Source organism: Rattus rattus, chromosome 1, assembly GCF_011064425.1.
Source record: "Rattus rattus isolate New Zealand chromosome 1, Rrattus_CSIRO_v1, whole genome shotgun sequence".
Taxonomy (NCBI): Eukaryota; Metazoa; Chordata; class Mammalia; order Rodentia; family Muridae; genus Rattus; species Rattus rattus.
The window spans coordinates 116,675,801-116,700,685 of record NC_046154.1 but is presented as its reverse complement, the minus strand read 5'-3'; the positions used below and the strand labels follow the sequence as shown (position 1 = coordinate 116,700,685).

The following is a 24,885-nucleotide window of genomic DNA, read 5'->3' as shown; positions in this document are numbered from 1 at the left end:
AAGCAAAACAAAACAGATCAAAGAAATATTTTAAGAAAAACCAAAGAAGAAAAGTTCCCTAATATAAAAACATATCTGTAAAGGTACAAAAAGCATATTGAATACAAATTAAAAGTAGAGACAGGGGAGTCCCCACAACACATAAGAGTAACAGATCACTAAAAATACAAAACAGAGAAAGAATATTAGGAGCTACAAGGTAAAAAAAAATGCCACACATGAAAGCAAGCTCATAAAAATATCATGGTTTTACAGTGAAGACTGAAAGCCATATTGAGTAGGGAGGATTTTCTTCCAATTAGGAGAAATTAGAAGTCCTATCCCAGTCCACTATACCCAGCGAGAATGTCAATTAAAATAACTAGATAACAAAAAGCTTTTCATGACAAAATAAAAAATTGAAGAAATTGTTGTCCACCCATCAGTTCTGTAGAAGGCACTAAAAGAAATTTTCAGTCTAATAAAGTTAACTACATCAAAGGAATAAATAATCTCAGAATAGTTAATTAAAGGAAGGGGTGTGATAACCCCAACACAACAACCAAATAACAGAAAACAATAAACACCATTCTTAATAACTTTTAATACAAATGTCTCAGAACCCTAATGAGTAGACATACACTGAAAGATTGGATTGGAAAACAGGACCATCTATTATGGCATCCAATAAACACATCTTACCACCAAGGACAGAGATAATCTCGGTGTAGAAGATAGAAAAAGGTATTACTAAAGCAAGCAGGCATAGCTATGTTAAGAGCTAAGAAAAAAGACAAAACTAAAATCAACCAGAAGAGATAGTGAAGGACGCTACATAGCTATTTGAAAACATGGACTGAACTTTAAAAGAAACTTTACTACAGCTAAAATTATATGCTGACACACAATAATAGGAGGTCACTTAAAACCTCACCCCTGCCATTAGTGAGGTTGTCCTGACAAAGCATACTCAAACTAAATAGAGAAATAATAGCATCATAAATTAAATGGGCCTAACAAAAACCTATAAAACATAGCATCCAAAAACTAAAAAGTATAATTTCTTCTCAGTATTCAAAAACGAACACAAAACAGGTCTCAACACATGTAAGAGAATTGACTATCAACAACAATAAAAACAGCAGAGAGTACCCAAATTCAGGAAAGTTAGACAACTCACTACTGACTGAAAATCGTGTCAAGACAGAAAACAAGGAGGACATTTAGAAGTCTTTAGAATTGTAAGAAAATAAAAACAAAACATAATCAAATCCTTGGAATATTTTTAAGGCATACCTAAGAAGCAAATGCATAATACTGAGTACTTACATTTAAAAAATTAGAGAAATTTTATATTAGTAACATAATCACACACTTGGAAATATTAGAAAAAACAACAAAAAAAAATAACACCTCAAATGAATACAGGGAAAGTAGTAAGCAAACTTTGCACTTAAATTTTATTTTTGTAATTGTTTTTATTAAATATATTTCTTATGTTTCAAATGGTATTCCCTTTCCCAGTTTCCTGTCCATAAGCCTGCATCCCCAGCCCCCCATATGGGTGATCCCCCCACCAGCCTCCCTAACCAGGCGCCCGCACATTCCCCTACACTGAGGTAGGAGGAACCTTGGCAGGACCAAGGGCTCCCCCTTCCACTGGTACCCCAACAAGGCTATTTTCTGCGACATATGCAGTTGGAGCCCTGGGTCAGACCACGTATAATCTTTGGGTAGTGGTTTAGTCCCTGGAAGCTTTGGTTGGTTGGCATTGTTGTTCTTATGGGGTTGCAAGCCCCTTCAGCTCTTTCAAACCTTCTTGTAATTCCGCCAAAGGAGGTCCTGTTATCAGTTCAGTGATTTGCTACTAGCATTGACCTCTGTATTGGACACGCTCTGGATGTGTCTCTCAGGAGAAATCTACACTGGTCCTTTTCAGCATGCACTTTTTAGTTTCATTAATCTTATCTAGTTTGGGTGGCTGTATGTAGGGCAGGTTCTGAATGGCAGTTCCTTCAGTCTCTGCTATAAACTTTGCTTTGATATCCCCTCTTATGGATATTTTCCCCTTTCTAGAAGAAGTGGGAGCATCTGCATTTTGGTCACCCCTCTTTCTTGAGCTTCCTGTGGTCAGTGAATTGCATCTTGGGTAATTCAAGCTTTTGGGCTAATATTCACTTATAAATAAGTACATACCAAATGTGTTTTTCTGTGATTGGGTTACCACACAAAGGATGATATTTTCTAGTTCATTTCATTTGCCTAAGAATTTCATAAATTCATTGTTTTTGATAGCTGAGTAGTACTCCATTGCATAGAGGTACAGCATTTTTTTGAATCCATTCCTCTGTTGAAGGGCATCTGGGTTCTTTCCAGCTTCTGGCTATTATAAATATGGCTGCTATGAACATAGTGGAGCACATGTCTTTTTTATATGTTGGGGCATCTTTTGGGTATATGCCCAGGAGAGGTATAGCTGGGTCCTCAGGTAGTGTAATGTCCAATTTTCTGAGGAATCTCCAGACTGATTTCCAGAATGGTTGTACCAGTTTGCAATCTCACCAACAATGGAGGAATATTCCTCTTTTTCCACATCCTCACCAGCATCTGCTGTCACCTAAGTTTTTATCTTAGCCATTCTGACCAGTGTGAGGTGGAATCTCAGGGTTGTTTGATTTGCATTTCCCTGATGACTAAAGATGTTGAACATTTCTTTAGGTGTTTTTCAGCCATTCCTCAACTGAGAATGTTTTGCTTAGCTGTGTACTCCATTTTTAATGGGGTTATTTGCTTCTCTGGAGTCTACTTTTTGAGTTCTTTGTATATTTTGGATATTAACCCTCTATAAGTTGTAGGATTGGTAAAGATTTTTTTTCCTAATCTGTTGGCTGCTATTTTGTCCGAATGACAGTGTCTTTTGCCTCACAGAAGCTTTGCAGTTTTATGAGGTTCCATTTGTCAATTCTTGATCTTAGAGCATAAGCCATTGGTGTTTTGTTCAGAAAATTTGCCCCAGTATCCATGTGTTTGAGACTCTTTCCCACTCTTTCTTCTATTAGTCTGAGTATATCTGGTTTGATGTGGAGGTCCTTGATCCATTTGGACTTAAGCTTTGATAAGAATCGATTGTGCATTCTTCACATGCTGGTAATAAAAATGGATCCATTGGATTTTAGCTACTTTGTCAAATTCTACCATGGTGTGTGGGTTGCTGTCTTCAATTTCTGTTCCACCATCTTTCTGCCTGTCTTGTACCAATACCATACAGTTTTATCACTACCATTGCTTGAAATGATTTTTCTTCTTTATTGGATACAGTTTTTATCCTACTTTGTTATTCCAAATGAATTTCAAATTGTTCTTTTTCTATCTCCATAAAGAAATGAGTAGGAATTTTGATGGGGATTGCATTGAATCTGTAGATTGCTTTTGGCAAAATGGCCATTTTTACTATATTAATCCTGCCAATCCATGATCATGAGAGATCTTTCTATCATCTGAGATATTCCTCAATTTCTTTCTTAAGAGACTTGAAGTTCTTGTCATACAGATCTTTAGTTGCTTGGTTAAAGCCACACCAAGATATTTTATAGTATTTAGGACTGTTGTGAAGGGTTTCATTTCCTTAATTTCTTTCTCATCCTGTTTATCCTTTGAGTAGAGGAAGGCTACTGATTTGTTTGAGTTAATTATATAACCAGACACTTTGTTCAAGTTGTTTATCAGGTAAAGTAGTTTTCTGGTGGAATTTTTGGGGTTACATAAGTGTAATATCATATCATCTCCAAATAGGGATAATTTGATTTCTTCCATTCCAATTTGTATCCCTTTGACTCTTTTCATTGTCTGATTGCTCTGGCTGGGATTTCAAGTACTATGTTGTATAACTAGGGAGAGAGTGGGCAGCCTTGTATAGTCCCTGATTTTAGTAGAATTGCTTCAAGATTCTCTGCATTTAGTTTGATGTTAGCTACTTGTTTGCTGTATATTGTTTTTACTATGTTTAGATATGGGTCTTGAATTCATGATCTTTCCAGAAAAAGGGGTGTTGAATTTTGTCAAATTCTTTCTCAGCATCTACAGAAATGATCACATGGTTCTTATCTTTGAGTTTGTTTATATAGGGGATTACGCTGATGGATTTCCATATATTAAACCACCCCTGCATTCCTGGGATGACACCTACTTGATTATGATGGATGATAATTTTGATGTGTTCTTGGATTCAGTTTTCAAGAATCGTATTGAGTAATTTTGCATCAATATTCGTAAGAGAAATTGTTCTAAAGTTCTCTTTGTTGGGTCTTAGTGTGGTTTTGGTATAAGAATAATTGTGGCTTCATAGAAGGAATTTGGTAGTGCTCTATCTTGTGGAATTATTTGGGCAGTATTGGTATGAGGTCTTATATGACGGTCTGATAGTAATTCTGCACTAAACCCATCTGGTCTTGGGCTCTTTTTGGTTGGGAAGCTTTTAATAAATGCTTCTATTTCTTTAGGAGTTATGGGGTTGTTTAGATGGTTTATTTGTTCCTGATTTAACTTTGGTACCTGGTATCTGTCTAGAAAATTGTCCATTTCCTCCAGATTTTCCAGTTTTGTTGAATATAGGCTTTTGTAATAGAATCTGATGATTTTTTTAATATCCTCAGATTCTGTTGTTATGTCTCCCTTTTCATTTCTGATTTTGTTAATATGGATACATTTCTGTGACCTCTGGTTAGTCTCGTTAAGGGTTTATTTATCTTGTTGATTTTCTCAAAGAGCCAGCTCCTGGTTTTGTTGATTCTTTGTAGACTCCTTTTTAGTTTCTACTTGGTTGATTTTAGCCTGAGTTTGATCAATTTCTGCCTTTAACTCCTCTTGAGTTTATTTATTTCTTTTTGTTCTAGATCTTTTAGGTGTGCTGTCAAGCTGCTGACATATGCTCTTTCCTGTTTCTTTTTGCAGACACTCAGAGCTATGACTTTTCCTCTTAGCACAGCTTTCATTGTGTGTGCATGAGATTTGGTATGTTGTATCTTCATTTTCATTAAATTACAAGAAGTTTTTAATTTCTTTCTTTATTTCTTCTTTGACCAAGTTGTCATTGAGTAGAGCATTGTTCAACTTCCATATATATATGTGGACTTTCTTTCCTAATTGTTGTTATTAAAGACCAGTCTTAGTCCATGCTGATCTCATAGGATGCATGGGATTATTTCTATCTTCCTGTCTCTGTTGAGGCCTTTTTTTTGACCAATTTTATGGTCAATTTTGGAGAACATACCATGAAGTGCTGAGAAGAAGGTATATCCTCTTCTTTTAGGATGGAATGTTCTATAAATAAGTGTTAAATCCATTTGGTTCATAGCTTGTTAGTTTCTATGTCTCTGTTTAATTTCTGTTTCCGACCTTTCCATTGTTGAGGTAGGTGTTGAAATATCCTGCTATTATCCTGGAGGCACAATGTGTGCTTTGAGCTTTAGTAAGGTTTTCTTTTATGAATGTAAATGTCCTTGCATTTGGAGCATAGATATTTAGGATTGAGAGTTCATCTTGGTGGATTTTTCCTTTGATGAATATGAAGTGTCCTTCCTTATCTTTTTCAATGATTTTTGGTTGAAAGTCAATTTTATTCAATATTAGAATGGCAACTCCACCTTGTTTCTTCGGCCTATTTCCTGAGAAAGTTGTTTTCCAGCCATTTACTCTGAGGTAGTGTCTATCTTTGTCTCTGAAGTGTGTTTCCTGTATGAAGCAAAATGCTATGTCCTCTTTAGTATCCAGTCTGTTAGTCTGTCTTTTTATTGGGGAATTGAATCCATTGATGTTGAGAGATATTAAGGAATAGTGATTGTTGCTTCCTGTTATGTTCGTTGTTAGAGGTGAAATTATGTTTGTGTGTCTTTTGGTTTCATTGCAAGGAGATTACATTCTTTCTTTCTGTATGGTGCAGTTTCTCTCCTTGTGTTGGAGTTTTCCATCTATTATCCTTTGTAGGGCTGGATTTGTAGAAAGATATTGTGTAAATTTGGTTTTGTCATGGAATATCTTAGTTTCTCAATCTATGTTAATTGAGAGTTTTGCTGGATATAGTAGCTTGGGCTGGCATTTGTGTTCTCTTAGGATCTGTATGACATCTGTCCAGGATCTTCTGGATTTCATAGTCTTTGGTAAGAAGTCTGGTGTAATCCTTATAGGTCTGCCTTTATATGTCACTTGACCTTTTTCCCTCATGGCTTTTAATATTCTTTCTTTGTTCTGTGCATTTGGTGTTTTAACTATTATGTGACAGGAAGAATTTCTCTTCTGGTTCAATCTATTTAAACTTCTGTAGGCTTCTTGTATGTTTATGGGCATCTCTTTCTTTAAGCTAGGGAAGTTTTCTTCTACAGTTTTGTTGAATATATTTACTGGCCTTTTAAGTTGGAAGTCTTCACTTTCTTCTATACCTATTATATTTAGGTTTGATCTTGTCATTGTGTCCTGGATTTCCTGGATGTTTTGGACTAGGAGCTTTTTGCAGTTTACATTATCTTTGATAGTTGTGTCAGCATTTTCTATGGTGTCTTCTGCCCCTGAGATTCTTTCTTCCATCTCTTGTAATCTATTGGTGATGCTTGTATCTAAAGCTCCTTGGCTTTTCCTTAGGTTTTCTGTATCCAGGGTTGTCTCCCTTTGTGCTTTCTTTATTGTTTCTATTTCCATTTTTAAATCCTGAATGGTTTTGTTCAATTCCTTCACCTGTTTGGTTGTGTTTTCCTGTAGTTCTTTCAGGGATTTTTGTGTTTCCTCTTTAAGGGTTTCTACTTGTTTACTTGTGTTTTCCTGCATTTCTTTAAGTGAGTTCTTTATGTCCTTCTTAAAGTCCTCCATCATTATCATAAAATGTGTTATTAAATCTAAATCCTGCTTTTCCTGTGTGTTTGAAGATCTAGTATGTTCTTTGGTGGGAGAACTTGGCTCTGATGAAGCCAAGTAGTCTTGGTTTCTATTGCTTATGTTGCTGCACTTGCCTCTAGTCATTGGGTTGTCTCTGGTGTTTGTTTGTTTTGCTGTTTCTGAGAGTGACTTGAACCTGCTGTAGACCTCTGAGTCAGCACTCCTGTAGAACTCTTTCCTGTTTACTTTCAGCATTTCCTGAGAACAAGTGCTCTGATTTCAGCTGTATAGGTGTACCTGGAAACTGTCTTCCAGCTCTAGGCATGGGCAGGAATCAAAGGGTCCTGCTCATGATTGCTCCTAGGTACTTGCACCCAGGAGACACAGTTGGCACTATGCGATTCCCTCTTGGGTCTGGAATGTGGGCAGAGGGTAGTCTTCTCTGACTTCTCAGGAGTGTCCACACTTCTGAGGGTCCAGGTCTCTCCACCACGGGATTTGGGCTCAGGGAGCTCTTTGGCTGGTTCAGTTCCGTCCTGGGTGCAGACCAGAACTGCAGATATGGGAGGCTGACTATTCCTATATTCCTGTGTCCAGAGGCACTGTGCAGTTTCCCCTTGGACCAGCGATGTGGGTAGAGGTTGCAGAAGTGGCAGTCCTGTCCTGCTGTCTCAGGATATCTGCACCTCTGAGTGTTGAACTCTCTTCCCCACGGGATTTGTGTGCAGGGAATTGTGGGATGGTATCAGTTCCTTAAATTTTAAGTAGAGACAAAATATTATAAAGAATAAATGAGTTGGTTCTTTAGAAAAAAAATCAACAGGATCTGCAAACTATTAGCCATATTGGTCAAAACGAATAGAGAAAATATACAAATAAATAAAATTAGTACAGGAAATGGAGACATCATGACAAAGAACATGAAAATTCAGAAAATTATAAGAACATACTTTACAAGTCTATTTTCCATCAAACTAGACAACCCAAAAGAAATGGATCAATTTCTTGATATGTAAAACAAAACAAAAAGCAAAGATAAATTACAATGAAATTAATGATTTAAGCATATTTATAATCCATAACAGTAGATATTTAGTAATTTAAAATCTCCCAGGAAAAAAGTTTTTAAAATGCTAGGGGAAAATGAATTTAGCACAGAATTTTACCAAAATTTCAAAGAACACTGACAGCAATAATCTCTAAATTATTCTATAAAATAGAAACTAAAGAAACAGGTAAGCTATAGTTTTTGGGGTAGGGATTTTGGGAAGGAAAAATACAGTATTGCATAATTGGAAAAATCAAAAAGAGATAAAATAATATTACTAGAATTGAATGAAAATAAAATCTATGTGATACAATGAAGTCAATCTGAGAGACAAACACAGAATTTTATACTTCTGTGTGCCCACAATAAAACCATCAGAGAGAATTTAAATATACAGCTTAATGATGTACCTAATAACCATGAAAAACAAAATCTGACTGGCCTAACTTGAAGCAGTAATTAGGGAGCAATAACTAAAGTCAGAATTAAAATTCAGTAAAGTTTAAAAAGCAATAAAGAGAGTCAATGAAATGAAATTTGGTTCCTTTAAAACATAGAGAAGATTAGAAAATGCTTAGCCAAATTAATGAAAAAAAGAAAGAAAACCTAAACTAATAAAATTAAAGAGAGGGGAAATATTTGAATAAACATTAAAAAAAATTAAAAATCTTCAAAATCCATACTCCATTAAATTGAAAACTCTGAAAGAAATGGTGAATTTCTAGCAGCAAAGGACCTGTGAAAAATTGACAAAGATGTGCTAGCTAGTGTGAAAAATGTAATAAGCAACAAAATAAAGCAGCATTAAAAAATCTCATGATGTTTCAACATGCTTAGAAAGTGAAGGTTGGCTGCTCAGCCCTGAACATGATAGTTGTTCTACCCCCTCTATGTTTTATGTAACATTGATGAAGAGAGACCAGAAAGATGTAAGAACCGGATGTTAAAAAGTTGAGCTGCAAGATATTGTTTTGAAGGCATAAACTGTAACCACGCTCTCAATGCAGCTTTGAATGCCTATAAAATATGGAATATGTTAATAGCCAATCATGAATCAAAAAAGCGGCTTATGGGATCCTAGCTCTTCCTGCTAAACTACTGACTACTGGTAGATTCTGGAGAGGGACAATTTTTGTCTTATTGTTTGCCCAACTGTGAGTACTTTGGCTCCAAAGAATAACTCTTAAACCATGGCCAATATGTAAGGACCTGGCTAAAATTAATAGACCCAAAATGTCATGAATGTGGGAAAGGGATCTACAGGAAAGATGAAGGTATGGTGTAGAAGGGATTGAACCAGGACATGGGGGTAATGAGAGTAAAGAGAAGAAACTAAATACATACCAGAAATTTCCAAAGAACCAAAGCAAAGAAAAAAATTTAAATTATTATTCTTCTACAAGAGAGGAAAATTTAGTACCTGTTCATCAACGAAAAGTAGAAATGAATAGGAAATAGTAAATTATCAATTAGAGTAAATAGAAAGCAATCAATTACAGACATTTACATGGTTATATACGGAAATCTTTAATTGTTCTTTATAATGGTTCCTCACTAGGCCCAAAAATGGTGTCTCTGACTCCTGGTGTCCTGGCCTTTGGAAACAATTTGGCAGTCAATTCAAAAAACACAAAATTGATAATCAGTTTAAATAGGGATTGAGCATCACAACCTGAAAACCTGGTACTCTATAAATGTACATATATACCCACACACACATGCAAATGTTATATACACACATAGAAACACATATACACATATGTAGACATTCACTCATACACATGGACACACTCACACATATATTAACACACATAGACATACCTACAAACATATATATATATATATATATATATATATAAAAACATAAACATACATATACGCATACCCCCAAAGTTGGAGCCAACTGTTAGAAAAGTATACTTTTGAAAACTATCACCAGTATAATTTGAGGGCAATGTTCAAGAGAAATGGAACAGAACATTAGTTAAAAGAAGTTGTTATACTATAAGCTAACATATAAATTTTTGTCACAAATCATTTGATATAGAGTTTTTAGTTGTATTTAAAATATATTCATGTATGAGTATATGTGAACATATATATTATGCATATATATACATATATCTATAAATATACTGGATTATTTAAGGCTGTGTGGAGCTTTAAAGTTTCTGAAAGTTATTTTTATAATTCTAACATTCTCTGTAAAATCTCAAACAAAACAGAGTGAATAATTTACATTATATTCTTTTTGTGGCTATTTAAACCTTTTTTTGAGATTATAATGCAATTAAAATATTTCTCCCTTTTCTTTCCTCTCCTGGACCCTTCTATATACCCTTTCTCTTGTTCGAATTTCAGGGACCCTTTACACTTTACATCATTAATTGTATTTTACGGATTCGTTTTATCATTAGCTGACTTTGGAATCATTAACAATAAACAAATTATTTCATGTGGCATTTGGTTAATGGACTCACACTTTGGGAAACAACTGAAGAAAATAATTATCCTTCTCAGAATTCACCAAGTTATATTTCAAAAATAACCTATTCAACCTATATAATGTTAATTGTGTTTATGTTTCCAGGGCTGACCATTGGGGTATTTCTTAGAGTAGTATGGAATATCCCTTGGTGCTATCCTTGTTTAGCTCACATTTCAACAGTCATATTGGTGAGACTTGATGGTGTGTAGCTTCTGGTGTTACCAGTAGCCACAATCTCATAACCACCCCCTGACCTTCTTACAGTCTTTCTCTTACAGTCTTTCTGACCTCCTTTCTGTAATGTCTAAGCTTTACATGCCAGAGTGTTTTATAGATAGATGTATCTATTGGGCCTGGGTTTCAATATTCTGCATTTTAATTCATTGTGGTTCTCTGCAGTGGTATTCATCAGTTAGAAAGAGAAGGTTTTTCTTGACGATACATGAAGACTACACTTAGTACTGGGTATAAGGACAGATATTGATCGTATTGTCAGGCTTTATGCTGGTTCATTGAAAGCAGTGGTTGTAGATTCTCTTTCAATACATGTGACTTGAGCTGTTGGTTACCATCAAGTCCATGTGGCACTACTTCATGCTTAGTGCTGTCCTGTCATGCTGTCATGTTGACCCAAAAGTATCACAACTGGATAAGCGTGTTGGTTGCATATCTTCTTGTGTCATGAAAGCTAGTCCTCGGGCACTCAGGTCAATTTCAACTCATCTGCTCTTGTTTTGAAGCACATTGCATCTCCAGCGACAGAGACTTATCTTCCACCTATGAAGCGCAACCAAGGTCAATAGCAATGGACTATATGTTTTGGGAGTCTCTTACATAAGAACTTAAACAAGGGCTTCTCATTTCTGATATTGGAATTTTTTTTTTTTTTTTTGGTGAGGTAGTTTTTAGCTCTTGGAAGTTGCATTGTCAGCAGATGTGAGAAAAGTTCATTAAAACTATACATGTATGATTATACCCAGAATTGTGTGTATTATAGAGTTCGATTGAGTTAAATGAATAAAATACATCCCTTGTGACCTTCTCAGACATCCTTATTGCTATTTTACTTTCCTCTCACTTTCTGTGTTTACCTCATCAGTCTTCCCTTTCCCATGTCACTCATCCAAAAGATCACTTGTATCTTGATATTCCCTTCTCTATTGATCCCCAGCCTCCCTATCCTCTCAATGGTGATATTTTTGCACTGGTTTCTGCAGTTACTTGAGGATACGTTCTTTATTTGAACATTCGTAACTTGAGATGTTATGCAATTAAAATCTAATGAATACTAATGACTGTACTATCACCAGAAACAGATTTTAGTTTTCTTTTAGAAGTAGTGAAAAAAATAATTCAAATATTTAAATATCATAAGCTTAAAGGTGAGAAAAACAAGCTAATCGAGACACTCTCTGTCTGAAAAAATTCTAGTATGTTTTAGTGTTACATTTTTCTGGATACCAACTATTTGATGTCATTTTTTTAAACAGAGAAACAAAACAGAAAACATATTGATAAAATCATTTCAACCTTCCTCCAGTATTAAAATTAAAATCAATTTTAGCCAAAATTGAATCAGATTCAGTCATCTGCATATTCACATAAAATATTTTATCTGAATGATATAAACAATAACCATTCTTATTGTATATAACAGTAACATTAGAAGTAACTTAATTTTTCCACAGAACTTTCCAGTGGGGTGACGGGAGTATTCAGGTTGTGAGGCTGCAGATAAATGGGTCAGTAGAGTGTTTTAGTGTGCTAGAGTTCTAACATGTATAGATCATAGTATTTTGTTCAACAAATGTACTTAGAGATACATAATTAAAAACAGAAAGGTTAAGAAGCCTTACAATCTCATCATTATGGTTCAGGTTAACTTCAGGCAAAGCTAGCTGATTCAGGCAAGGCTGTCTGTTTCAACAAGGCTGTCTGGTCCAGCCAAGCCTAGCTAGCTCTAGGCTTTTTCTCCTGCACTGCACTTCGTAACTTCTGTGCAGAGTTGCCAGGCCATAGGCCTTTAAAAAGAAACCCACAAAGAAAACACCTACCTTAATGTAGCCAGGTGATCATTTACATTTAGAAAATAGTAAGCAGTTATATTCGTTTTGAGTTGTGTACATGAGGCTTATGCAATTTAAAGATACACATTTATGTTATTAAATATTAATATATGTTATGTATATACATAACATTTACTTAAAATATTACAAAACATATTAACTATGCTGTGTTTTTGTAACATAAAACTAAAACGAGAAGCAAAAACATACTAGCAAAATATGAGCAAGACGAAGAGGGACGGTCAGTTACATGTGCAGTAAGTCAGAAGTCAAAAAACAAAAAAAAAAACAAAAACAAAAAAAAAAAAACAAAAAAAAGGGAAGTAATATTCTGCTTCTAAACCTGAACTCAAATGCCAGCCAGTCACATATTAGCAGGACCGCACCCAAAGTATGTAGATGAGGTCTTCCCAAGCTCTCAGCCCAAGCCAATATGAAGTACCTGCTGTCAGACCCTGACCCATGCTGAAACTGTATTTAAGAATCCTATTCAGAAGGATTAAAGGTGTGTGAGAATCACTCCAGCATTTGAGAGCTTCTGTCATAAGAGCTGTAATACCGCAGCTTGGGGAAGAGATCTGCTCTTCCAAAAATCACTACCAGAAGCTTCCCTGCACCCCTCACCAGCTAGTTGGTCCCCACTGCTGGCTGATTCCAGCCCGAGGTCCAGCAAAGGAAGTGGAGCAGCACCAGTAGAAAATCAGTGAAGCAGAACCGCGTCCCTACCCCAGTTCTCTTCCCCTCACCTGAACCCACACACCTAGCTGGACCAGAGATCTTCGTGGAAGGCCAACAATTTCCTATCCTAGACTGTTAATTTGGGGAATGTCCTAGAAGACAAAAAGTTCTGAGTCAACTCTCCAGAACTAAAACTGCTCCTTGAAGAGTGAAAACAGAAGCAGAAGAGAAAGAAAGAGGAGGAGACAAAAACTCGTTTCATACAGACGGTGCAAAAACATTCTTCTTGTCAGTTTACTAAAGTTTCAAGTACGAGCCACGGACCAGCAGGAAATACTCAAGAAACAACGAGAACGTAACTAAAACTAAGACTAGCTGTTCAAACGCTATACTGACATTTTAATAGCAGGTAGGTATTGGGAATTGTTAGGACACAGTAAGACTTGAACGGTAAATAGGTCACGGGCATTAGATGCAAACACACTGGACCTTTTCTCCCTACCTTCCATTCAAGTAGACACTTATTTTAACAATGTCAAACCACTGAATTTCTAAATACCCTTTAATCATGACAGTGCTATTACTGATACCACTTAAGTTTTAGATTCCACCACCAGTTGGCTTCCTGTGACCTAAATGAGGCAAGGATCCTCTGCAATGAATATTTACAACCCCTCTGCATAAGACCTGCCCTCTTCTTATTTCATTCTATTTAAATATTTTGAAGTTAAATGGAAAACTATTACTTTTCATCTTTAAATCTTTCGTCTCCAATTTGCGTTCCCTTTTTATTTCGTATCTAGTTACATTTTACAGATCGTCCTTGTGGACTACTGACCCTTGGCACTGTTTAAAACGTTTTCCTCTATTCTAGGCAGGAGCTGCTGTGAGAATCCATGTCTCGGGTCTCTGTTTTATCTCTAATGAGTTCCTTTGCCTGGAAACATCTAACAGTGTTTGGAATTACAGCACAGCTTGAAGTTTTTACAGGTATGGCTCAGGAGTCTGAAAAAACAATTATTATAGCATCTTCCTCAGCCACATTGGAGGAATTCCTTAAGAACACACTGTAACAGACGGTACAGAAGACCAAGAGGTGCATAGCTCTGGAAATTCTACAATGCTTGTTTTCAAATTATACTAGAATACATACACGAAGACTTGGGCCTGACATGGTCATGTTAAATAGAATAAACTATACTTGAAAAGACAAACTTTACATGTTTCCACTCATATGCATAATCAAAACAAATTTTAAAAGGGAAATGGAGACAGGAGGTGGAGGGAAGAAACAAGAAGGTAATAGGTATAATATGTGTGTGTGTGTGTGTGTGTGTGTGTGTGTGTGTGTGTGTGAAAATATGTCTAATCCTATCAATTATACTACTGAAATGTTAAAAAGTTTTATTTCAATGAATTTATGCTATTTTGTTTTCTTTACATAATCATGTTTATACATACATTTCTTTGGAATAAAGACACAAATTTCTTTTCTGTGTATTATTTAGTAAAAATTTTTCACTTTTTATTCAGACAGAGAAAGATAACTTGAGTTATTATATATTATCCCTACCCAGAGCATAAATGTTTTGGTTCAAAGCATATAAAAGAAACTTAAAATGAAATATTAGTTCTCAGATTTTAAATGATTCTTCCTTTCAGATATAAATAAAAGCTAGAATAAAACTTGAGGTTCCTGTGAACAAATGCCATATTAGTCGATAAAACTGTGAGCTTTTTTCTTCCTCATCTGCATCCTCATCCTTATCTTCCTTCAGTGCTTGGGACTGAACTCTGTTTTAAACATTCAGGGAATATACTCTCAAAATTTACTTTTCTTTGAACTCTGTTGCCTCCGCATTCATAGTCACAGTCTTTGTTTTTTTCCTCCATTTTTTTGGTGGACATTATTTATGCATGACATCATGGGTACCTGACACTGTAATCAGTTTCTCGATCTATGCCAAATGCCCTTAATCCTTAAAGGGCTCTATTGCCTAAGTGTGTTCTTACTCACCTGTTTATTTGTTCTTTATTATCATTTATATACTGACTTTTAAATTTGACCCACTTTTTCATCAAAAGACAGTCTAAGATTTTTGGGGTCCCAAAACAGTGGAGGCAAATCTAAGGATTGTGACTAACTGTGAATCTAACAGGTATCTCAGACCCCTTGGTCTTCAGTTTGCTCAGCTAAAATGGAAAGAACTGAATAGAAGTAACATAACTAAAGTAACAAGCTTCTCAAAGAATCTAACAATTAAAATTCACAGTCCAGAAAAATACTCATATTTATGTCTTGTGACTCATTGGATCAGAAATCCTCTGGTTAGATGCTTGGGATCCTCAAAGCCTTCCTTAAGGCCACTGAACTAGATGCTTTTTGCTTTATAGTTTAACAGATTCTTGCTACTTAAAGCATAGTTCCTAGAACAACAGTTTACCGGAGTTTGTAAGAAATCGTGTCTCTCACACAAGATTAATGAAACAGAGTCTGTTCTCTAATAGTATCTCGATGTGGTTCAGATAGAGATCGAATATGGCTAGCTATAAGGTTTTTTTGTTTTTTTTTTTTTAAAGACACTTCCTCTGAAAGAGCAGAATATTTGGGGATATTTGAAGATGCTCTCCTCTTGTCTCCTTCTTGTGATCCCATAATACAGACATACTACAGCAGTTGGTGAAGCTGGGTTTCTGGTTATATGGTGCAAGAACGAGCCTAACAGTGGAAAAAATTGTCTAGAAGAAAACAAATCTTTCTTTGTAATGTGTTCTGCTTGACTTATTTATAATCATGATTAATTATGAATGGTATTAGCTGAAGATATCTCCATTAATGATCATATAGATGAAATGGAAAGGAAAATAAAAAAAAACACAAAATTACTTTGGCCAGGAAATTTTAATGACAGCCACTTATGAGAAGAACTGATTTAATCATGCAGCACAATAAGGTTATGGCTTTCATAATAACTTCAACATATCAAATTAGCACTGTTCTAGATGTGACTTAATTAGGGAAACAAATTTCGGGATATATTCAGTCTTCAAAATCTACTACAGCAGTATGAGATTCTTCCAGGAACGTCTCATAATTAAAGCTAATGCTATTTTTAAAGGATATCTAATGATTAAATTAGGTTTCCACATTAAGCAACATAATTCTTGGAATCTCCATTCTGAAATGTAAATGATCTGGCTTAAAACACACATGCAAAAGAATATTAAAACTGTAAGTATTCATTCACAGATGTTAGACTGAAATTTTTATCAGATATGGCTAAAATTAATCTTTCAAGTTTTTATTAAATACCACATCAGTCTATAAAAGTATGAGTCCCTATATTTCTGAAATTACCTCTTAAAATTGGAAAACACTAAATGCTTTTGGAAGTATATGTATCTAAAGTCAGATAGATATGTGTGGATTAAGGAGTAAGTAAGCTATTACGTAGAAAAATCAGTTTGGTAAAAGGTATCAAGACAAGAGGAACAAAGTGAATTGTCAGGGAAAAAATGCTTAGTGACAGGAAGTCACTATTTTACAGTGTTCCTAGCCTTAGTGTGACACAGTAAGAGTAACTCAATAATGTTTAATACATTCTTGGAATATTACCACTCTCCCTCCCTCTTTCTATTCCTCCCTTTTTTATCATTCACCTTTCCCTCCTTCCAACTCCCTGCCCACCCACTTCATAATCTCTTCTGACAAAAGTAGAATTCCTTAGAGAAAAATGGGTCTATGACTCTCTTTCCCAGAATTATTTCTTGTCCTTCGAATCTCTGTGACTCAGGTAACTTTAATGAGTTGATATTTACATATCCTTCTTTAATTTCATTTTAAGAAAAATGTTCATTTGCCAGTATTAAAGTCAATTGTTTTGTTGTTGTTGTTTGTTTTGTCTCTTATTTAAGCCATGGGTGGCTTCTTGTTTCTGGTCCACACAGGGTGTACTTTCTGATTTTTAATATAAAGTTCTTTCTCCAGAACAGACCTTTCTTACACGCTTAGAAATTGAGCAAAGAAAGAAAAACCATGGGTGATTTCTGTTTTTTTCACTTGTCTTTAAGAAGTTTTGCTAATTTTCTCTGCATCTCTTATAAAAAAAATAAACACATGTTCTTGCACAGCCAGTATGAAAATCAATGTGGTTGCTCCACAGGAAGAGGGAATAGTTCAAGGTTCAGATATTCAATTTCTGGTCATATTACTAAGGGATTCCACATTCTACTATAGAGACACTTGCTCAACCATTTCACTGCTGTTCTACCCATAATAGAATTTGGAAACAGACATCATGTCTATACACAAATGAGTGCATAAAGAGAAGGTGGTACATCTACACAATGGAGTACTACTAAGCTGTTTAAAAGAATATAAATTTACAGGTGAATCTTGAAATAAATTACCTTTAGTGAGGTAAGCCAGACACAAAAGGGCAAATAATGATCTATATTTGCTTAGATGTGCATGTTTGTGATTAAGTTTTTAATAAGCAGGATACAGTGCATATAACCACATAGGTTAGGTATAGAGTCAGGGGCTAGAAGGAATGAATTAGGAACAGGAAGTAGAATGATAGTTATGAATGGATGAAGGAGGTTCTATTAGGAGGATCAAATGAAGAGGAGGAAGAAAGAGGGCATAATGCAGGAATATATAAATATATATTTGCTATAATCTAAATGTCATGTCAAGTGATGGGTACCAGCTGGACATCTCTTATCCAGTCCTGGAAATTGCTTATATCTAATTAAGTAAATGGACAAAGGAGACTCATGAGAAACCCAAACATTCCAGGCTATTGCCAAAGTTATTTTTCGCTTTGCACAAACTGATAAGTCGTCCCTCTTACTGAAGACATCTACACAACTTTTTGAACATAGAGAAGTCGAGCTGATGCCTACCTAGAGCTTTCACCTGCACTAACTGGTGTTTGTGGTATTATGATGTACTCTGCATACTACCAAAAAATAAAGAAAAACACCAAGCCACCCGTAAACCAGTCCATCAACAATGAAGACCCGCCTAAAACATGTGCTAGCACAGTAGTGGCAAAAGACTTGTGGGATTAACCAACCACTCTCTTATTGGAATTAAGGCTCACTCATGAGGCGGACCTCACCCCTGACAGTGCTCAGGTGGCCAAAAACCTGGGACTAAGGAGACCAGGGATTTAGAGGAAAAAAACAAATACTTTTGTTTTGCTTAAGTAACATAGCAACAAAATGACTCCTAAGGACATTCTGCTATACATACAGATCAGTTTCTTCCTCAGCCATCATCAGAGAAACTCCTCTTTGGCAGTAAATGAAAATAAATTTAGACACCCATAGCTGCACAATGTACAAAAAGTAAGAGACCTTGAAACACTCAGTTCTAAGGAGATGTCTCTATCAAGTTCCTCCATGTAAGCGTCGGGAACACCCAGGAAGAAAAGGCAGAAGATCCAGAGAAGATACAGAACATCGAAGAAACAAGGCCTTCGAAATACAGCAGAAATAATGTGCACGTGATCTCATAGAGGTTGTGGCAGCATGCATAGGGCTGCACAGATCTGCACAAGATTGAATGCCCGTGCTAAGAACGGAAGTGGAAACCTGCTCCTACCCCTAACCTCAAGGCTATCTTCAACTGACATACTTGCATAAAACAAAGGAACAAAACCAGATAAACAAGGAAGTAAAAAGAAAAACAAAATAAACAAAAAAACAAAAAACAAACAAAAAACCCACATGCATACAAAAAAAAATTAGTTTGTTACAACAGAGTCTCACTGGGTACACAAACCACTCTCAAGGCCAGGCCTAGCAGTAGATAGCCAAAACAAAACAAAAATCAATGGGTATTTGGGGATTTCTGAAGGTCTTCAAAACATTCCTTTGTTTGTTTGTTTGTTTGTTTGTCTCATGATGTCTTATCTCAGTACTACCCTCCCTCCCCCTTTCATATCCTAAAGGGCTTTGACTACATATAATGGTTATTAATTTTGTGTCTTTTGGAATTTCTGTTAGTCGATATGTGTGTTCCATTTTCTACATCCTTGTGTGCCTTTCCTTTGGCTGTTCGATGATTTGTTTGTTTGTTTGTTTGTTTGTTTGTCATACTTGGGTTTCTTTGCTTTTATTTCATCTTCCAATATAAAAAAACAATTTTTAATTCCTTAGAGATAGTTCACTGCCCTATGATTATCCTCCTCTTTGTTCAAACTTCAGGCAGTCAAATCTTTTCACTGGGTCCATAATTTTACTATTTGCAGAATGGAAACCATTTGGTTGAATTTGTATGGTACACAAATTTTAAAGGCTAAGTTATTTCACTTAGCAGTATCCGGTTTAAGATCCTCTTTTACTTTTGTTAATATATTTTCCTTTATTGCTGGTTGATATTCTATAGTCTATACATACTATAATGTATTTATCTATTCTCCTCTGAAGGATATCTTAGCCACCTTTGAGGTTGGCAGTTGTGAAGAAAGCAGAAATACAGGTTTACTAGTAGGATAAATTAGATAAACAAACAAATAAAAACAACAGCCGTGTGTAAGTTTGGGACTCTGGAGAGACAATGCTTGGTAGAAAGATTTGCAGGTGGCAGCTCCTAATCTCAGAACTAAACTGCTCTATAGTAAAAGTCACTAATAAACACATTTCATTCCATTGCTTCTCAAACTGATTCATGTCACTTAATTCATTTGATAATCGTGATCATTTATCTTATACTGAAAGCTCACATACAGATTAATAGCTGTTTGTTGAATAAGGTAGTAATTCAAGGAAATTATATTAGAATGCAAACCATTCTTCGCATAAATTGTATTTTACGGCCCATTTACATGATGATTTATTATTATTTTTTGCTGCCATTTTGCTCTGCAGGTTTGATTTCACACTGAATATCGCTTCCTCTGTACACCAGAGAATAAATGGGCATCAGGATTGAACAGTGCCTAATCATAGGATTATCTTGTGACAGGGTGATGCTGTCCTCTGTTGCTGATCACAGTGATGTAGTAAAGCCTCTCCCACAATGGTAGGTACCACCCTTTCCCTATTAAGAAATTACCTCTGCCTGTTCTTCTCATGCAGTGGATGATGTAGGAATGGAGAAGATAAAAGAGAAAGTGATATCCAAGGACCAGAGATGAAGATGAAAATATACCAGAGAACCACCACTGACAGAAGCCAGTTAATCTCTTTTGTTTACGACTGTGAGTTTTATATTTTCTGTCTCTGTGGTTTTCATTTCTATGTCAAAGTTTTTATTGTGATTATATACAGAAAATTTGGTTTTTCTGGAACTATGAGCATTTCAATAAGTTAGGCATAAGTGTATAAGTATGTATGTATGTATTTCTGGATATATTTACAAATATGAAGACCTATATGTAATTATGTATGTAATATATATGTATATATATTTGCACATTTGAATGCAAGCATTATATATATATGTTATACATTAGTTTTTGTATATCTATACATATACATAAATATGTTTACCTCTAATTGTATTTATATATGCTCATATTTTGGAGGACAAGCAGAGGTCAATAAGTATATTGCTGATAATTGTTAGAAAATAAAATCTCAATTATTTCTACTTATATTCTTGATTTATTTCAATAAGTTTTTTATGTCTCAAGAAAATCATTTTATGCAGCAAGGAAACAAACTTTGTACAATATTGTTGAATTTTCCTAAATTCTAGGCTATGTAAGTAACCATGACTAGAATATTTATGAATACTTCAGTGGAATTAGGGGTCACTCATGTATATGTTTATTTTCTATGAATGAATAGAAGCACCCTGTTTCACAGATGCATCACATCAGCCCAGTATCTATTATGCAATAGCAATACACTATTTAAAAGTTGAATCAAAAGTTTTCAGCACTGAAGATTAGTACAATTATCTTTCTTCAGTAAAAGACAACGTTCATAACCTTGGAACCTTAGAGCAAAGCTTAAAAGTATTATGGAAATGGCTGATAACATGTTTAGATTTCTTTTTTTACTTTTTGTAAAAGAAGTTTGTTTTTAAAATTTCTTTTTTTCTCAATAATATCTAATTAATATACATAATTTCATCACTCATTGCACAGCTCTGGAAACCCCATGCTCTTAATAGACTTGTTTTGGGGGTCTTTTTGTTGTTTCTTTTGTTTGTTTGTTTTTGTTTTTTCCTTGTTGGCAACACAGAAACTTCTTTCTGGTAGTCAAACACCGTCATGCTGAGTTGAACAACATGCAAATTTGGCCTGAAGTTTCTCTACAATTGCTCGAATAATGTATATTGTTCATCTCTCCTCGGGTAACCATGAGAAACAAAAGCATATTATCTCAATGGGATGCTCTTATCTCTCTAGTTACACAGCCTGCAATAGACAGAACCTGGCTGCAACTGGAATCTGAACACTGTGAAATGACGTGAGCACAGAGACAATAATAAAGCGACCTCGAGTTTTCATAGCTGTTTAGTAATAGGCAGTTTGAACATAGAACGGATGGGTTAATTTGGTTGCCTATTTTCTTACCTAGAAAATTATATGAAATTTCTTCACTTCTTTATACTATTAAAATTCTCACATATAAATATATGTGCTAAAGTTTCTTAAAGAATGCCATTTAAAGGAATGATACACTCTGAATTTACTCAGCTGTTTACTACACAGCACACAATAAATACATTGAGTTGTATGTATTTCTTCCTTTCTGTTGCCTTTTCTCTGGTGCTCTTTACTTCAGTAAACACTTGAATGTACTGTAGTGGGGCATTCTCTACTGATGAAATAGGCTTTTAACGATGCAACCCTACGACCATGGCTGGATAGAATGGCATGTAAAAAGTGTAAGCTATGATTTCTCTGTGCTCAGAAGGAGAAAATCAATCATTTAAAATGATGCATAGGAAACTTACTATGGCAGTTCTGGAGAACAAGTCCAGAAATGTTTTACAACTGCACATTATCCTAATACACATCTTCAAAAACTTTTCATTTTAAACACAGTACTGTTCTTGAAGACTCAATCCAATTCCAAACATAATGGGCAAGTGTAGTTCCTTAGGTCAGTGGTGGAACAGGTTGGAAGAATGCAGTCTCGGGACACAACCTGCAATTTGAAATGTTTGAATAGCAAAAGAACGGATTGCAGACTGGCAAGCTGTAGGTTTGGTCTGGCTAAGGCAATTGTTTGGTTTGAGTGCATGAAGGATCTGTGGTTGCCTTGCTATGGTACCATACAGGTTTGAGACAGTCAAGTGCAGGAAGATCAGCACGATTTCATCATCCAAAATTTTGCTCTCATCACTGTAGATTCAGCTTTAGCTTCGATCCAAAACCTAAGGAAATCACTGCCTTCCACTTTGTTCCTGTTTTGATTATTGTTCAAAAAGTCCATGTAAATGTAACTGTATAGCATGTATCTTTCTGGGAAAAACTTCACTGTACAACAGTCAGTTGCCTTTTACGGATGAATAACATGATATTGTGTGAGTACTTTGATTTGCTATTCATTTAATAATTTATGGCCACTTAGGTCTGTTTCCCTTTTTGCAAACTCTAAGGATGTACATTCATCATAGATCTTCAACACACTTATGTTCATGTTACATTAGTGAATATCACTTTAGACAAATGGTATTCCTGGGTCACAGGTATTTGCATGTTTCAATTTTATGAAGATGCTTTTACCTGTTTTGCCGTTATCATTTTTCATTCCATATAGCAATGAAGAACCTTAGCCCACCCTTGCCCTTCTCGATAGGAATCAGTGAGTGCATTGTTTTTGCTCTCTCTTCTACCCAGTGTACAACGGCATATTACTCTGATCTTAATTGACAGTGCACTTTCCTTTTATTTTCTTCCGTTTTAATTAAATTGGGTATTTCTTATTTACATTTCAAATGTTATTTCCTTTCCCTGTTTCCTGTCCATCAGCCTCCTAACCCCTCTCCTTCTATAAGGATGTTCCCCTCCCCATCCACCCCCTATTACTGCCCCCCCATATTACCCTACAATGGAGGTCCAACCTTGGCAGGACCAAGCGCTTCCCCTTTCACTGGTGCCCCAACAAGGCCATCCTCTGCTATATATGAAGTTGGAGCCCAGGGTCAGTCCATGCATAGTCTTTTCATAGTGGTTTAGTCCCTGGAAGCTCTGGTTGGTTGGCACTGTTGTTCATATGGGGTCCCAAGCTCCTTCAGTTCCTTCAGGACACTGCACTTTCCTAACTGCAGATGTTGAAGGTTTTTTTCCCCACATACTTCTTTATCAATCATATTTAAATGAATTGAGTGCTCAGAAATCTGTATGTTTTTTAAAATTGCTTTTCCCCATAGTGGACTTGTGATAGGTCTTTGTAATTCTGCATTTAGTTATTGTAATATGTATTAAAAAACTGTTCCAACTGAATGATATGTTCTATAAAAACAGTTTTGACACTGCATATATTCTTGATTATTTCTCTGTGATTACAGAGACAAGAGATCGGAAATATTCAGGCACATTTGTAAATTGATCTGGGTCATCCATCTAATTTGATAAATTTTGCTTCTTGAATTAAGGAATTCTTTAGCAGGGTACACATTGAATCTTGCAACTGTGTTATAAAATGTATTCATATGCACTGTCTGTTACTTAATTGATATTAACTAAAAAACTTCTGTTTAATTGTTTATTAAATAATGCTATTTTCAAGTAACCTATTTTTCTACATTTTATTCTCTTTAAGTATTATATAATTAGGCCTTTATATAGTTTTTCACTCAACATAATATTTAGTTAATAATTATGATGAATTACTTTTTACCCATTTTAATTTTTATTTCATTAATTTTACAGCAACTTTAGGCTTAACATAAATTCATAACCATTATCAGTATACCCACAAGAGAATAATATGCCTCATAGTTGATAAATATTCACCGAGACATGATTGTTATCAAATAGTTTACAGTTTACATCATGAGCTTCAAAAATCCTTGGCTAAATAGTGGTTCACTAGCTTCTTCCCTAAGCTCAACTGTAGCTCACTAATTTTACCCCACACTACACCAACTGCTTTCTATTTTCCCAACTTCTTTTTTCCTGTTCACTTTTTTATTGGTTCCACTTTTATGATGCCAATATTTCCACCACTAGCATATTAGTTATATGCCTAAAACATATATATTTACTTGACCTATATTTTGCAATAAATGGAAGTAACTTTTCAGAGACTGCATCAAATAATAAATATTATGTAAAATGAGGAAATTTACAATATATTTTTAAAAATCCAGGGATAATATACTTTATATTTCCATAGATAACAATCCCCTAATTTGTGTTCCTATTTTTAAACAATTAACTGTTACTTGGAGCAGCAGAAAATTTTTAAAATCCTTACACATTTCTTGAGTTTACTGTTCCTAGAATTCTTTTTTGTCTTTAGGGAAAACCAGGTTTCTTTCGTTCTTTCTTTCTTTCTTTCTTTCTTTCTTTCTTTCTTTCTTTCTTTCTTTCTGTCTTTCTTTCTTTCTATTTTGCATTTTTTCTACTGGATATTTTATGTATTTACATTTCAAGTGTTATCCCCTTTCTTAGTTCCCCAGTCCCCCATCCCCTCTATCCCTGCTTCTATGAGGATGCTCCCCCTCTTACCCATCCACTCTCACTTCAACACCCTGGCATTTCCCTACGCTGGTGAAATGAGCCTTCATAGGACCAAGGGCTTCTCCTCCTATTGATACCAGACAAGGCCATCCTCTGCTATATATG

At 35.3% G+C, this 24,885-nt stretch overlaps 1 long non-coding RNA gene across 1 annotated transcript in view; it reads right to left on the bottom strand.

The window, feature by feature from the left end:
• Nucleotides 1–24,885, bottom strand: part of LOC116902448 — a 102,791-nt gene that overhangs the window by 64,735 nt on the left and 13,171 nt on the right. The gene's annotated exons all lie outside the window — the stretch shown is intronic.